Source organism: Poecilia mexicana, unplaced genomic scaffold, assembly GCF_051168715.1.
Source record: "Poecilia mexicana isolate PSO_F unplaced genomic scaffold, ASM5116871v1 scaffold_6, whole genome shotgun sequence".
NCBI classification, from domain to species: domain Eukaryota; kingdom Metazoa; phylum Chordata; class Actinopteri; order Cyprinodontiformes; family Poeciliidae; genus Poecilia; species Poecilia mexicana.
The window spans coordinates 661,800-679,744 of record NW_028263375.1 but is presented as its reverse complement, the minus strand read 5'-3'; the positions used below and the strand labels follow the sequence as shown (position 1 = coordinate 679,744).

Below are 17,945 nucleotides of genomic sequence, written 5' to 3'. Positions count from 1 at the left end.
ACCAGTGGCAGGTGACATTGCTGCCTCACATGCATACAAATGTCACAGTGAGCAGGTGATGGTCCTGTGGGGAAACTATTCAATATTCTACTAATTCCTCTTGTTAATCTGCTTCTAGGAAGGGTTTGTTCTCCTTTCCCCCGACATCCCTCACTCTCATTTCCAACCTGGCTGGGGTTTTTCTTTGCAGAGCATTCCATCCTGCAAAGAACTTAGCATGACCTGTTCTGAAGAAAAAATAAATAAAATCAGCCTTCATATTTCCATAGGGTTGGGTTTTTTACACCCTTATGTAGCAAGTCTGTAAAAAGTGTATATTTCACCCCAAATCCATCCTCACTATATAAGTATATTTGTTTTTCTTAGTTTCTGGATTGTATTTTATTTTGGTGGTGACGCTTTTATTTTCTTGCTTCCCGTTAGGCGTCATATCCTGTGTGTTCCCGCTGTTCTCCTCAGTTCGCGCCGAGCTGCGCTGAGGAGAGGTAAGTGTATAAAGTTTGTCTTCTGTTTATGTGTTAAAGTATTTGAAATGTTCTTAAAAGTATGTTCACTAAGCTCACAACTTGTTATATTTTGTTGTTAAATTGTTTTATGTGTAGCGCAGCACACTATTGGGTATTTAATTCCCACATTAAAGACAATTATCGAGTTTACCATGTAAACGTGGTTATCTTTGTTCTTTTGGTTGGTTAAGGTCTGTGTGGGGAGGCCGGAGCCTTGGAACTGCTGTGCTGAATGTATTTTTGTTTTGAACAGGTATGTGAGTTGCTTTAAATGTCATCTGGATGTTAAATCAATGTGTTTAATATATTTTCATATTGTAGTAAAGGATTCTTTTTGTTGTTTATTTGATTTGAACAGTGAAAGGTGTGGCTATTGAGCAGATTATTCCTGCTTGAGTTTTATTTTAATTGTTTTGACATTTTACTTTATTATTTGCTGACCTTAAGTTTTGGTTGGTTGTGGCGCATTCCTGCCTCAGTTCGCGCCGAGCTGCGCTGGGGAGAGGTCTGTGTGGGGAGGCTGGAGCCCGGGAAGTGCTGTGCTGAATGTATTTTTGTTTTGAACAGAATAAACCTGCCCTTCTGCTGCAAAACACCCTGGGTCCTCGTCTGCTGATTCCTTTTACCCATTACAAACAACGCAGAGTACATACAACAGATGAGTCAGATGATGGCGGCTACACTTATACCTACAGTAATGTTTTACAGTAATGTTTTACTGTAGGTTTAAGGATGTCATAGGTATTTATATGAGGTACATAAATACCTCATGCTCTGGCAGGAAATGAGCAATAACTAGAGAACATTGTTTTATTGTTAAGACTGAAGCATAATAATATGACTTACACAACTGTCAGGCACAGAGTTTGATGCCAGAATACATTTGCTGCAGGTACAATCTGTTCATTCAGAATTTACCATTTCAAAAGCAATTACACAGAATTCTCTCTCCTCTGAATGGTACAAAGACATTTTGTGAAAGAGTAAACTACCACAATTACTATACAGGAAAATAAGGTAGCCTGGAGAGTCTCTTAAGGTGCATTTAAGATATAGGTTCCATTTAAAAAAAAAACAAAAAAAAAACATAGTTTGTGATTTTGGGTTGTTTTGAAATGAAATCTTTTTCACTATTTAAAATTACTCAAATTAGAGCACACTAGCATGCCAAGATCACTGCTTCTCTCCACATGTGTTCTTCCACTTCTTCATGCAAAAACTGAAGATTATTCAGTAACACAGTCAGTTTAGAATTATCAATATTATTTCTATTTGCTAAATGCCACAGTAATAACAGAACATGTCAGAGATTTATTTCTTAATGTCCTCATCATTTAGAAGTGTATACAGAAGAGCTTTCTAGTATATTGTCTTATTTTCCCACTGAACAGCAGACCATAGCAGCGTCTATTTAAAACAAGGACCTCTTCAAACTAAAAGAAGATTCACACAGCACACAGTCCCTTGTCACTTCTTCTATTTCACAGAAAATCCAATAGTGTTTTAATTCAATTAGTAAAGAGTTAACAAAAGTAATTGTAACATCCCATCAGCAGTGGAATATCTGTCTCCTCAGGACCATGGGCAGGCCTCCAGTGAATTGGTAATGATTTTCCTGACTGGAGTCGAAGAGAACAGCCTGAGGACTTGGCCTGAGATAAGGACAAGTAATGATCTTTGGCCAGTGAGTGAGACATGCTGCGGCCGTTTCCATTCTTGTGGTCTAATTCTGCACTCCAACAAATGCTCTGCATGGAGTCATTGCCCCACTCAAGGATGTGTGCTGGAAGTCCCACCGAGGGAGACTAAAGCTCAGTGTCTGGGATGTGCTGGGAAGTTCCTTAAGGGAAGCAAGTGCTGTCCTCCACCATGGCATTTAAAAAGGCCAGTCTTTCATTCTGGTAAGGGGAGGGGCAGTGAGGAGATGGAGGGTGGGGAGGGGGTGAAGGGGCTTCCTGGCTCTGTCTGCAGGACCATAACAGATGGCCAACTGGACAGCCACAATGGGGCCTTCTGGTGCCATTCTCATGCTACATATGCTTCACCCTCCGGCTATGACTTCTTAGAGATTGAAATTTCTCACAATTTTTCACAGCCATCACCATGACTACACAGCCCTTAATGGTTGAACAGACTTCAGCATTGATCAGCACAAACACACAGCAGCATTAACAATCTCTTCAAAGTGTAAATCACCATATGAGAAGGAGTTTAAAGCTGGTTGTTGGTTATTTGTTTAAGAGACTTAACACAAACATGGATAGTGGACAGCTGCAATAACTGCCTTTCAATATCTGTTCACTTTCTGATTTCTTGGATCCAGATGATTAATTAATTTAATTTCTTTCCATTCATGACAGGATAATCAGGGGCATTTCCAAACAATGCTGAGCAGTCATCTGGAGAATCCTAATGCAGGAGATGGGCCGCTTTGTTCAAATGATAAACCTTACTTGATTTGTGGAATACTTTGAGGGCAAACACATTTGATTTTATTGTTATCAAAATGGTTCTGTGGAGTGTGGTCAATGAACTACTGAGGCAAGTGGACAGAATAGAGAGCATAAAGTGCATTGAAGGAATTTAACCAGGATCACAAAATCATCATTCAAGCCAAATCCATCTGTTTACATTCAAGGCAAAAACACAAAGTTTGATCAACTTTTAAAGAATTACAATTGTCGCGGCATTCTGTTTCCAAAAAACAATATTCCAACAAAGGCCGTGGGTGTTAACAGGTGGTTTTTGATTTGAACGCACTTCCGATTTAATTTATTTGAAGAAATATATTCTTTATTTCTTGTAAAAATAGCGACAAAATAATTACCAAAAATGTCCTACAACTTAGTCAAAAATGAAAGTAAATTTAATATGACGTTTCAAGTACAAAAAGTGAAAAGTGAAAATGAAAGTGGTCAAAAAATCATTTACAAAAAACCTCCCATCCACACGCCAAACATTTGCCAAACAATGGCTCCACTCAGCACCCGGTGTGTTTTAATTACTCAAATTAATGGGAGGGTCTAACCAATTACCAACATAATCAATTCAAATATACAAATTAACTACAGATTGTGGATCTAAACTTAACTTAAATAAATTCTAAACTCCCCAAAATAGAAAACTGAATTAGTAGAAATTACAAGTTGCAAACATTACATAAATGGCCACCACAACGATATCATACAACTGTTAGGAAGTAGTAGGAGAACGATGGTGTAGCATGTTTTCCAATGACATTGCGTGAACAAACTTATTCATGTGTGATTTTAATTGTTTCTTATTTAATAGAAACACAGAAATTGCAAAATTGTGTTTTGTTGACAAGCACACATCTGAAACAGCTGGTGTTGAAGGTATGGCAATGAGATTCACAACCATTATTCAGGAATGCCATTGAGAATTGAAAGAAAACAAAGAAGTGGACAGAGGTTAAAACATTACAGCCATTCTAAACCTGACCATCACAGTAACGCTTTACTCCATAAGAAAAATGGTTGCAACAGACACATATAGAAGTCACTGATTACACTAGACATGATCACTATTCAAATCTTGCACCTGCAGTGACTTTCTGGATCAAAGACAATTGGTAGCTGGTAAAATTCTTAATCTTTTATCTTTATATTTTGGTCAGACACATGACTAATTACAAAGAAACAACACAAACACAGCTGCTCATTATCAGCATTCTGTTGTTCTATCACTCCATTCTCAGGGGAAAGTAAACCGTGGCATCTCTATGCCCTTGCCAATACTTTGTGAAACAAACAAAGTTGTGAAGCAGAACTAGGAACTAATTTCATTAGCCGCTGCCATTTGTGACTGATTACAGGGTGTACTCAGTGGCGGGCAAGGAGGTCTAAGGTTCTAAGAGGTTAATAACCAGTAACAATCAATTACTCACCCAATTTGATATGATCAATGGGGTTTCCAATCAGACAGACAAGAAGAGGCAAAGAATACAATAAAACCTCAAACATGCTGAGCAATGAGCAACAACTGAGCTGCACATACATGTTTTTATTCTAGAAGTTTTATCTATGAAGAATGCATGGTATCACAATGCACATCATGTGATAGTCTGAAAAAGAATCCATGCCCTTCAAATTGTTTCACCATTTTGTCACTTTACAGCCACAAACCTAAATGTGTTTTTTATGGAGTTTCATGTGAAAAACCAACATGAAGTGGTCTAAAATGGTGAAGTGAAAAGAAAGAAAACATGATTTTTAATCTTTTAAACCAATACAATCTGAAAAGTGTGATGGGGATTTGTATTCAGCCTTCCAGAGCAATATTTTACAAAACCACCTCTCCATGCAATAACAACTAAAAGTCATTCAGGGTATCTGTCTTTGGGTATATACAAAACAATGAAATATTTGTTTACTCTTCTTTGCAAGATAACCGAAAGCTCACTCAAATCAGATAAAGAACATCTGTTAAATGGAATGTTAAAGTCTTGCTGGAGATTCTCACTGACTTTCAATCCAGATTTCATTCACTCTGCCTGCATGCTTAGAGTGGTTATCCTGCTGGAGGGTGAACCTCTCACCCCAGGCCACCTAGTCTTAAGTCTTCTGTAAAAGGTTTTCTTCCAGGATTGTCCTGATTTAGCACCAAGCATCTTCCCATCAACTCTGACCAGCTTCCCTTTACCAGCTGAAGAAAGCATGATGATGCCACCACCATATTCTTGGGTGTGTTCCAGATATTGTCCTGTGTCAGGAAAAGCAAGACAGCAAGAGTTTTTTCTGGGACAGTGATGTCCAGTGTCTGACCTGTCCTTGGTCTTCACAATGTTGTTTCTTCACTAAGTTTGTCTAACCAATTTCTAGATTTGATTTACAAGTATAGGGGATAAATATATGCCAACTACACTGTTCAGATTTTTATTCTAATAAAGGTGTTTTTAAAATGATCATTTTCATTCCCCTTTCCAGTAATTGTATTATGCTGGTGTTTAGTATCCAAATTAAATACACTGAAGTTTGTGATGCTATTAGTGTGAGAAAATATTAAATGTTTCTTAGGTCTGAAAACTCTTGGACAGCAGCTAAAAACCATTGATGAACACAGGATTGCAAGATATTTGAGCAGATACAGCACGGTAAGAAACAGATAAAACCAAATTCCTCAGCAGAATAAATCATGGTTCATGTGCATTGTCAAAAAAACACTGTACACAATTGGTATTGTAATTATTGCCACTGGTAGGGCTTTGTGTATTTCCATGCATCTCCATCTCTGTGATCACTGATATTTTTAATGATGTCTAAAACTCTGTCCGGCTATTATACACACAACAGAGAGTCTGGGCTTGTTATCTGAGGTGGCTTAGTCTCATGTGAGTGAGGCCAACAGATGCTCAGGTAAAAAGACACATGGTGTGTGTATGTTTTTAACTGACTTTTTAAGGAGACCGCTGGGTCAATCAACTCAAGTCCAAGCGAAGAGTTCCAATGTCTATGGTTCAATGAACAACAGGCTTTTTATTTTGCTTTCAGCTTAACATGAAACATTCACAGGGCCTGCTCATAGGACTCAAGGACCTGCCAGTGTGACGTGGATGTAGACGTTGTCCGATATAACTGGCCAACTGGGTGTGAAGAGCTCTGTAAGTCAGTAAAATAATCGTACTTTGCCCTCAGACATAAACCACAAGAAGTAGTATTATCAAGTCCAGCATAACTCCAAGGTGCATTTGGACACTAACTATCATATTGCAATACTAGTTATGACGTCCATTTTTAAAGCCCATGTGAAAACTTATTTCTCTCATTTGCCTTCAGCCTAACAAACCAAAAAGAGAGTAAGAGCCTTACTCTCTGCCACTGACTGAGCAATACAGAAGCAGAAAAGAATGAGCAAAACCACACAAACTAGAAACAAGGAATTATAGAAGAATCAATTTCATCACAAAGACGACTCCGGAAAAAAAGAGACAAAACAAGTAAAAAGGGAACATCCAAGTTAGGCATAAGACTTAATAGATTTATGTATTTTTTTTAGAAGCTAGTTTCACTTAACATCTTCCCAGGTTGTTGCTGGGAGGTTGTTATTCCTCCCCAGAGGTTGTTATTCTCTGCAATAAGGCTGCAGGTTCTGTGGTGTAAGCCCCAGAGCCCTGAAGGCTTTTGCAAGCCAGCTTTGAGAGACTCTGTAGCCCGTCTTCAACATTAAGGTGTTGAGGTCTTGACCTCATGAAAGTCCTAGAACCATAGTGACCCACTTGTGTAAGAAAATAACCACAAATCAGCAGGACCCTTGCAGTTTGCTCCTGGCTGTGGAGTTGGAGTTGAATACAACATCACACACCTGCTTCAACAAACCCACTGTCATCCGGAGAATCAGGCAGCACTGAGGATCATGTTCATTAAATACAATTCAGCCTGATCTGAACTCCAGACACCGGTGGAGGCCTCCCCAACTTCCTCAATCTATGACTACATCACAAGCAGACCACAGTTTATGACACTGAAAGGTCATGTGTCTAACTAGGTGGTTAGCAGTACAGGAGCTCCACATTGGACTGTACTCTCACTATTCACTCTGTAGACCTTAGCCTTCCAGAACTAGACGGTGTCCTGTCATCTGCAGAAATACTCCAATGATTCTGCAGTTGTTGGGTGTATCAGAGATGGAAAGAGGCTCAGTACAGGCCGCTTTGTGTCATGGTGTAGAAACAAACAACTCATCCTCATCTTGAAAGTGAATGTGAAGAAGAGATGGTGGAGGACTATAAACACTTTGGTGTTCACCTTGTACTTCTGCTCAAAGAATACATGTTGGTAACATAAACTGATTTTAAATCTATCAGAAGTCTAAATATTTTGGTCATCATCTACGTATAAGATAGATAATTGCATTTCTATACTGTGTAAGATCTGTTTTGTTCTATTTTATTATGGCTCTTTCGTTCTCAATTTGCAAGTAGTTTAAGTTAATATTTACTCTAGCAAGCAACAACAGCACAACATTTCTCATGTTTGTGAAGTTCATGTCCTCTTGCTTGGTCTTAGCCCATTACTTTGTGATTCATTAACATATTTGGTCAAATTCCTTGTCTGGTCTGGTCTTTAATTTAGATCATAACTGTAGACATATTTTGCCTTTACACAACTGCTGAGTGGAAATGAATAACATGCTTAAGAGAGTCATACCACAAACCTTCAATAAAAGTTGTACTCCATGTAGAGGTCAGTCCTGGATTAAAGTAATCTGTAGGACATTTCCCAAAGGGCATTGGATTTACTTTTGGACTCATTAATACTAAAATATTCACGCAAAGTCAAGCAAATCTAATTATTTACATAGCGGGACTGTTTGCCAAAGGACGATAAAAAAATTCTGTCCATAACATAACAGATGGCAGTTCAGAATGGGAGCCATGTGGAAAAGTCATCCACAAATAATATGGAGCTTTTGGGTTTCATGCCATGCTGACACAGCTAAATGCCTGGACGTGGCTCTGAGCTTCAACACTAACATCATTACAAACAGTCAGGAATAATAAATGTCACTAACATTATGTTAAACATGGAAATAAATACAAATCAATAACATAATAAAGAATAACAGCATTACTAGTTCACACAATCCACAGTACTCCTGGAATATTACTACACACATAGTTTTAATTGTGCATAAAGGTGCAGTTGCCCAAATTGGCATATGATTGGTAGCTTTTTAAAGTTCTGTCCCTTTTATTATACAGAGGAATTGGAAGGTATTATTCTAATGCTTCACCTTTGACTTGATGCTAGAACAGTCTTATAGGAGTTTACCTGCATACTGTAAGGCGTAAGATTACATTTAACTGAAAAAGAGAAGTGGATTTAACTTGACTTGTCGATATTTTGCAAAAACTCAATTAAAGTAAGTTCAGGGAACATTTGGGTGTTTTACAAAGTTCAAATATGAACTTAAATCAAGTCAATTAAATAGGTTTAACTTCCCAGATAGCACACAATGGTAATTAAATGTTGAATTATAGTCAGAATGGTTGATTTTTGGTTGAGGTTGAAAACTGACGGTGTATCAACCATCAAACAATCATCCAATTCCAGCCAAGTAACCAATGTTGAAAATATGTCATTGAATCAATGTTGTTTTGTGGTCGAAATCTAATGAATGAAATGCCAATGTCTGATCAACGTCTGATCAATGTATGCTATTTTGCCACACTTCTTCCCCTCTTCTCCTCATCAGAGCTCTGGGTGAGAGCATTTCATTACTGAGCGGGTTAATCACATTTTAAATTAAGCACTGTTGAGAATAGTGGGTTGTGATTCCTTTATGTACATTTTCTTACTTGTTCATAAAAATTCTTACTATTTGTGCATATATTGACACAAAAACATCTACAAATTACTACGAGGAGTGAAGCGGTCCACCCATTCTACTTACATGAGTGGGATGTCCCAACCACAAAGCCACTTTGCTCTTGGCTTGTTTGCAAAAGATGTTAATTCAATGTTGAATTATGATCACAAAGGTTGAATTTATGGTTAAGGTTGATGACTGATGGTGGATAAACCTTCAAACAATCATCAAATTCTAGCCAATTAACTAATGTTGAAAATGTGTCATTGAATCAAAGTTGTTTTCTGGTCGAACTCTATTGATTGAAATGCCAATGCCAACCCTGTGTTTTTCAACACTGGTCCTCCAAGCACACTGCCCTGCAAATTTTAGATATTTCCCTAATTCAGCACACATGATTTTAATTGATGGCTGATTGACAGGGTTTTGCTGAATTGAAAACATGCAGGTCAGCTTGCCTTGAGGACCAGTGTCTAATCAATTTGGAATCCAAGTATGCTGTTTGTTGCACCCCTCCTCACCTCCTCCTACTCCCCCCCAAACCTTTCCCACTTTTCACCCCCTCCCCCATCCACACATTACTCCCAACCTTCCCTTCTCTCACCCTCCTCCCTCACCCCAGTCCCCCCTAACCTTCTGCTCTTTACTCCCTCCTGCCCGACTCTTCTTCTTCTTTTTCTTCTTCTTTTTCCTTCTTCTTCTTCTTTTATGGCGGTTGGCAAGCAATTTAATGATGTGCATTACCGCCATCTACTGGAATGAAGTGTGGATCGGGACGATACATATATATTCTCCCCCAAAAAATTATATTCTTTATATCAATTCCCTTCTCTCAACAGAATATTTAGAACAGAACAACAAAACATGTTTTACTGTCTCTTCTTGAAGACAAAAATCAAAATTTCCTGTTGGATGTTTTCCCATTTTAAATAATGTACTATTTAACCCTGTATGACCAAAACGTTGTCTTGATATAATGGTTTCTTCTTTTCTATTTCGTCCTGTTCTCCTCATTGCACCAGCTTTTCTTTGAATACTGTAAAGCCACCTATCAGTTCTATGTTCTTCCCACTGCTTCTGCCATCTTTCCTTAACCTTTTGTTTAATAATAGATGTGATTTTTTCTTCACTGAATGGTACCAATATATCAATATAACTATTTTTTGTAGCTTGTTTTGCATATTTGTCTGCCAACTCATTTCCTTTTATTCCTACATGTGATGGTACCCATGTAAAAATAAACCCATAAACCCATTGCCTGAATTCTATAAATTAATAACTGAATTTCTAATAAAAGATCTGGTCTACTAATAGAATTATTATTTTTTTAACAAATATAATGATGAACTTGAATCAGAACATACTATACTTCTCAGTGGACAAACTTCCTCAATCCGTCCTAAAGCCAAAATGATTTCCATCATCTCTCCTGTATAAACTGAAACTCCATTAGTAATTATTTTACATTTTTTAATACTGAATTCTGGAACAATGAATTGCTATTTGAGTTTTTTGAAGCATCTGTATAAACTTGAACATATCCATAGTACTTGTTGTCTAAATATGATTGTACTGAATATGGATCTAAAAGGTTTTCATTTTTCCTTTTCTCCAACAATGTAAAATCAACAACACTATTAGGAAATAGAGACGGGTGGACTCTCTTGCACCCATCCCCTCTTTGAGCTCTGGATCAGAACATTGTATTACTGGTGTTTCAAATTAAGCACTACATGTTGAGAGCAGTGGGTTGTGATTCCTTTCTGTACAATTTCTTACTTGTCTATAAATGTTATTACTGACTGTGGATAATGTATTGACAGAAAAATATCTACAAGTCACTACAAGGAGTGGAATGGTCCGCCTCCCCGTTTTTACTCCAGTGGGTTGTCCCAACCAAACAGTCACTTTGCTGCTGGCTTGTTTGCAACTTCTGAATTGAATTCTACTCTGAGCATTTATGGTATGTTTGGCAATATTAGTTAGATCTTAAATGTGTTTATTAACTGCATTGCTTTGTGCCTATAGTGCCGATGAAGCCCCGCTTCAGGCTTGTGTTGTCTTGCTGAAAACCACGTGACTGGCAACAAACGATGTCTCACATTGCTTGGGTCATGTGACTACTTCATGTTGCGTGTCGATTTTCAAAATAAAAGCGCGATGAGCCGTGCTACTTCATGGGTAGTTGTCCATTTGGCCGCGCATCAGAGGAGAATATTTGTCTTCAGTGGCCAAAATAAAATTAACATTGACCACCATATTTGATGTGTATTGATGATGGCACTCATCAAAATTTAATGTTTGTTACTGGTTTTCTCAAGTGTAGATTATGGTTTTCTTTTTATGACTTTATATTTTTGTGATTTTATGATGTAAATCTCTTTGAACTGCATTGTTGCTGAAACATGCTACACAAATAAACTTGATTGACTGTCTGAAATGGAGCCAGCAAGAGGAAAATATCTGACATCTGGGAATTCTTTGAAATTATCTCTCACAATAAAATTCTTCTTAGATAACAATAATTAACACCTCCACTTCCCAATTTCTCGCCTTCTGGAAAGTTCCACTATTATTTGTAGTCTGATTAGCAAAGATGTATGCGTCTTGCACAGCAGATACAGATTTAATGCTGTTGCAGAACTAAAATTCAGCATGTAGCCAAATATAAGGGATGAGAGCCAATTAGAAATCCAAGAAAAAGTGAACGCCCCAACAGGCACTGCACTCCCAAGTCATTAAAACATCAAATGTCTTTATTGTCAAATCCGTCTATGACATAAAAGAAAACCCAACACAACCACTGACCTTCAACATATACCAGGATTAGATTGGCGACAAATCATTTTAATAATTAAAACATATGACAATTAAATATGGTTTCATTGATTCTCCTATTACTAAACATGAGTTTGATGAAAACTTTGTGACAATATTGCATTTAGTAATTTTTGGAAGTATGATCGAACTAAGTGACAAGGATGTTACAGTTTCACCAGCAGATGTCACTTGTGAGTGATGATTGAAGCATCGAGTAATGAACCTTTTTGCAATGCAAAGGGTTGGAAAGCTTCATTGCTTCATGAGCATCATTTGCCCATCACTAGAGCATGTGGTGCACAAGGAAGTGTAAGGCTGGCTGCTGCAGGTGGGCTTTAAATCATTTCAACTCACTTGTTTTCCATTTTTTATTATGATGTGCTTAGGGATCTGCTTATATGTACCTCTATTCCAGAACAGCTGAGTTAGAGATTCATCCAGTTGTGGCAGAAGGGAAACACCTAAAACATGTAAGGCAGGTGGGCTGAAACACTGATCTAAACCTGCTAATGACTGATTCAGTCTGTTGATTCTTGGATTGGTAACTGGTTAAACTGAACTGTACTATTACTACTTGTGTGGGATCTTTACCAACATATGGATATTTTTGAATGAATTCAATCATCAACTTATTTGGAAATGGTTGTGGTTAATGGAAGATTGAACCAGTTATTTGATGGAAGTTTATCCTGTATAAATTGTAAATAATTTTTTCAACTAGTACAAATCACCTTTTGCTCTATTTTTCTGTATCTGGTATATTAAATCAATTCAATGTAACATCAACATAAACCTGCACGCAGATACAGTCAGATGATGGTTGAATCAACATTGATTCAGTGTAAAATCAACACAAATATACATGCAAATCCACGTTCAAATGAAGGTTGAATCAACATTGATATAGTGTCAGTTATGGTTGAAACCCTAACGTTGATTCAACATACAAGTCACCGACCACTTTCAATTCAATTTCAATGTCAGGCTTCAACATAGATTTAATGTCTCTGCCTGACATTGTTTCAATGTTGTTTTACTCATATTATGCTGAGGGAACCTGCACAGCCTCAAGAGGCCAGGGGCCGTAACAGGATTGTTTCTTCATTAAGAAAATGCAAACTTGTTTTTTTTTTTTGAGGCAACAAGTTTGCATATGGTTTTTAAGTAAAGAGAACTCATTAGATTTCAGTGTAGAAAGGTTTGTTGAAAAATATTTTCTCTGTTATTTGGCCAAGGAGAGATCATACCAGATCAAAAATAAATAAATAAATAAATATGAAGTGAAAAGCTAATATAAGGCCCATTTTTATTTATAAGTTGCATGCTCTTGGTGCACAAACAGCCAAAAGTTGTATTAGCTGTAATTCATGCGATTTATGTAAACTGTGTGAACAGAATGTGAGTCTCTGCTTACTTTTCCTGTCAGGTTTCATTTTCATAATTTGCTCCTTTTATGCAGAAATGAGTCTGCCTCTGGGAGTGCTGTATTCCTTTTTTTAAATAATTAGATAACAGACTGAAGGTGAATCTCTATACCTGACATTTTAAAGCTGGAATGGCATAGCTGCATAATTAAAAGCATCATAGGAACAGATGAAGGGTTGGATGAAGAAAAAAAAAGAAAAACGTGCCAATTTTCCACAATTGTCACATGGGTCTTGCCAGCACCCAGTCTTGACCACTTTGTTCAGCCCTGTAAGCCATTAAGCTATAAACATACACAGATCACCAACTTCAATGATGAAGCAGCGCTTGATAGACTCTGAAAGAAAGTTTCCCAGTAATCCACTGTTTGTGAGTATCCCAAGAAAAAAAGCATTGAATTTTGCACCCACACTGATTAAGATTGTCTTTTGCTGCTGCTGCACACAGGTGGAAAACCACAGGAACTACTCAAAAGCCTTTAGCTCTGCTAATTCTAACATTCTGAAGGATTTTCTTGAGGATCTTGGTTGGGGAACTAAAATGGCCAACAGAGTCTGTGATGAAAAAGATGACTAGTCTGCTTTTAAGACAGATCTATCTCCTGACATGTTTGGCAAAGATGACCAGTATGATAAATGCAGGTGGAAGCATACACATTATCTCACTGATGGCTTCTGGAAATGCTGGGGAAAGGAATTCCTTATGCCTCATTTCCACGGGGCGTTGTGGTTCAGTGCTCTGTTTTATGCCGCACCATATTCAGGTGAGAGTTTCCATTGCTGGGCAGACTCTCACTGATCAGGAGGGGTTAAAACCAAACACCTATTGTGTTGTCATACTAATACAACAGCAAGTGTGTTGGTTCAGTATGTTTCATGGCTGTCACAAGCAGCAACATTTTCTGACCTCCAATCAAGTGACTGTGTTGTGTGGCACCAGTAGCTCCACCCTAACTGTTCCCTACCATTTCCCCAACTGAAGGGGGCCCAGTCACCCCACAACAGTACAGTACTGCTAAGTGGAATTATGCAACTCCAAGAGCTTCAGCAAGGCGTTTATTTCTGGAAGAGACTTTTGTGCTGATGATGCGATGCTTAACATGGACGGTGCTTCACTCAGAAGCTCATCAACTCTTAGAAAGGTCATGAAGATATTTTAGGACACCAAAAAAAAGTCAGCCAAGTTAAAAACCAAGACCAATAAGGTTTATTGGCTACTCAACTAAATATCTGATCAAATGTAAACATTTTATTCTTAACCCTTTCATGCATGAATTATGATCATTTGTGTCAGGATTTTTTTCCAAATCTGTATTGATTTTCCTAAGGCATAAAAAAGTAGGAAAAAAAACATTGTAAACATTTTTTTTTTAGGTGATCAATTGTAATTTTCTCCAAATACAAAGTTGTTATTTGAAAAATACATCAGTAGTATTGTTCTTTAGGGGTTATCTGATGTCACAATATTTTTTTTTACCTGCAAGAGTCTACAGTGGAAGGAGGGACCAGGTCGGTTGGCATGCTTTTTGTCTGTTGGCCATTTTGGATTTAACAAAAATAATTTCTTGAATTTGCACCTGATGGCCAGTAGTTGATAGTGTATTTTATGATGCATTAGTGTCCACTTCAGTGGTCTGTGTGCATTTATAACATAAAAATCCACAAGAAGCACAAGAAAATCGCTTTTAGATAGTTTTCCACTGTAGTGACTACTATGCATGAAAGAGTTAACATCACATTATAAAGATGGACAAAAATTGTGTGAGTAGTAAAAACCAGCCTTAATAATAGTATTTAAAACTAATTTGTCTCCTTTTGAGAATTAAAAATAATTACTTCAAAGACCATGTAAAGTAAATTTGTCTACAGTAGAAGATGAATTTATAAATGGCCAGTTGTAATTAATTTTGGAGTGGAGTCAACACTTTGCTTCACCTGTATTTCATTCTGTGCCCTCTTTCTTCAGGTCATCTCCCACTGGGTATGGGAGCTAAAGCTTCACTCTTCAAGAATCTACTCTTGCTTCCCCTGTGAAACCTGAACCTTTGTGACTTTATGTTCCTGTTTTTAAAAGTCAGAGACAAAAAATATGGTAGAAATAGGAGAGGAGGAGCATTGATGTCTCCCCCAGGCAGATATAGAACTGATTGGTTACTATAAAAAGAAATGACCTGATTTGAAAACTGAAAAAATTTGGACCCAAAATGATCAATACATCAAAGGTACACAACTTGTTTTCATGCACTGTAAATGAGGCACCTTTGATTTCTGATTGATGTAATATGTACTGCAGACATGAGATGAGTTTTACTGTTGACGCCTTAAAAGAGGAGGAGTTTTACATGTTGCCATCATTTACAGTAAACACTGCAACAGACCAAAGGGTGGCATTCAAGTTTGAAGGTCTCATTATGTTCTGGACACTATGTACTTATAGTACACTTTACTGTCATCCTTTGCATTGAATTGCAAAGTATACACTTTGTATACTTTTTGTAAGCAAAGTCCAGCATTTTACAGCTCATACAGGACCTTTGGAGAACAGAACAGAAAAATATAGACATGCAGGAGTCCCCGGGCCATGCTTCCTACTCCACATATAACTCCTGCATTAAATCAGAGGTAAACACAGACTCATCTTCTCCTCACACATCTCCAAGCCAGACTTGTCCATGCAAACACACACAGCCTGCAGGCACACAGTTTTTACAAATAGATTTCTACAGTATGAACATCTGTGCTCTATTGTTGTCTATAGAAAAGCCCTTTTACGGCCTCCCATCCCCCTCATCCTTGCCTCCTCTCTCTCTCCTCTCTCCACCTCTCTCCTCCCCTCACTTCCCCCCTCTGTGCTGTTAGGCTGCAGCATCCCTCTGTAAGGGCAGAAAACAATAAGGTGAGGAGGAGCGACCACTCCAGCTTTACCTTTCGACGCCAGGAGTGATGTAAGGGATTCAGCTGAAACGTTGCTGCTTCTGAGTGTTGGCTAATAACATCATATGACCACAAACCATCTGCTCCCTCTGCTCGGTCATATGACCAGCTTTAGCTCTGGAACAGCATTCTGGGATTTGTAGTTTGTGTAGATAAGGCCAAATGTTTCAGATAAAACATTTTTCCACTAATAATTGCTATTTAGAGCTCAGGAGAACTCTTACTGATTTTTTTTTAAGAAGCTACATAAAAAGCAGCAAAGGTTTACTAATGAGATGAAATAACTCATCATCAGGGTGTGGTCCTCTCTGCAACAACCAATTGTGTATTAGCACAATGCAATGATTTAGAGATGCATTTGTTTCTGAATATCAGTCTCAACCCCTGATGATGACAAAAAACATCACTTCTCTAAATATGATAAGTCAAAATTCTAAAATACAAAAAAAAATTACAGAGTTCACACAAAATGCTTTTATTAATTATTATTATTATTATTATTATTATTATTATTATTATTATTATTATTGTGAAACATGTACCATAGGGTGTCTACCAAAAGTATTCACACCAATGGATTTTACCCCACTGCCTTTTTTTTGCTAAAAATAAAAAAGAGACAAAAATAGTTCTAAGGTAAAACTGAAAACTGATGACAAAATGTTGTTGTATTTCAATCAATCAATCAATCAATTTTATCTATAAAGCACCCTTCATGTTGGAGGCAGCTCTCTGGAAACACATAATAAATGGTATTTCTGAACTGGGTTTGAACCGTCCAGGGTCACAATATGAAGGTGCAAATAGCAGAATTGTGGAGTAAAGTGAAACTGGTGGGATACTCTTTTTTTCCTTCCCTCTTTGTGAGTGGGATGGTAAATATTAAAAACAATGTACTTTCATCTTTTCTTCACTTCCCTGGACTAGCTAGGGGAATTATTGCTCATATTCTTTACTTAATCTCTTAATAAGAAATAATTAAAATGCATTTTGATTCGTTCTTGATTAACTCAGTGTTTCACCAAGACTTTTTTATTCCATTAACACTGATTTCTACAAAAATAATGACAAAAAAAAAAACAGATGCAAGATTACAACAAGACAAACTTAAGACAACATATTAGCAGGGGCAGATCTAGAAAAATATTTATGGGGTGGCAGGGACTTTTTCAGGGGTGGCAGTATATATATATATATATATGACCATTTTTTCCCCTCATTCTTTGCATGTAGCCCCTCTGACTAGGGTTACTTGAGTAGTAGCATTCCAATAGATCCAGGTTTTCATTCTTGCTGTCTTGCTTTTCCGTCTTGTTCCAGTAGCCCATTTGTCATCAAGGTGCTCTGGTTCCCCAGCACCTGACGCAGACCTTGTTTGGCCAGGCGACGTCTGAGCCGGCATGTCGTGCTTATCAATGTCTCTCATGGTATGAGGTAGGCTATATAGCTCCAAGGGTCTTGCCTAAGGACCCACACTGCATAGCTCAATTTCACTGTTGTAACTTTTTGCCCCAGCCTGGATTCGAACCCGCGTCTCCCAGGTGGAAGATTGGTGACTTACCCATTGAGCTGGGTGCAAGATGCTGGCAGGGAAAGCGTACATGGAACGACATAACCAAGTGGTGAGCATAGTGTACAGGAACATCTGTGCAGAATATGGACTGGAAGCCCTGAGGTCAAAGTGGGGAACACCCCCAAACGTGGTGGAGAATGACCGAGCTAAGATCCTGTGGGACTTCCAGATCCAGACAGACAAGATGGTAATGGCGAACCAACCAGACATTGTGGTGGTGGATAAAGAACAGAGGAAAGCTGTTGTGGTGGATGTAATACCAAGTGACCACAACATCAGGAAAAAGGAGCATGAGAAACTGGAGAAATACCAGGGCCTCAGAGAGGAACTGGAGAAGGCCTGGAAGGTGAAGACCACAGT

General features: G+C 37.9%; 1 protein-coding gene across 1 annotated transcript in view; it reads right to left on the bottom strand.

Annotated features, from left to right (window-relative positions):
* tsnare1 (T-SNARE Domain Containing 1) overlaps positions 1-16,084 on the bottom strand; it is a 128,579-nt gene extending 112,495 nt beyond the window's left edge. The window contains exon 1 of the mRNA XM_088006035.1: positions 16,004-16,084. The gene's annotated coding sequence lies outside the window, so the exon portion shown is untranslated. The remainder of the gene's footprint in view (positions 1-16,003) is intronic.
* Between the last annotated feature and the right edge of the window lie 1,861 nt (positions 16,085-17,945).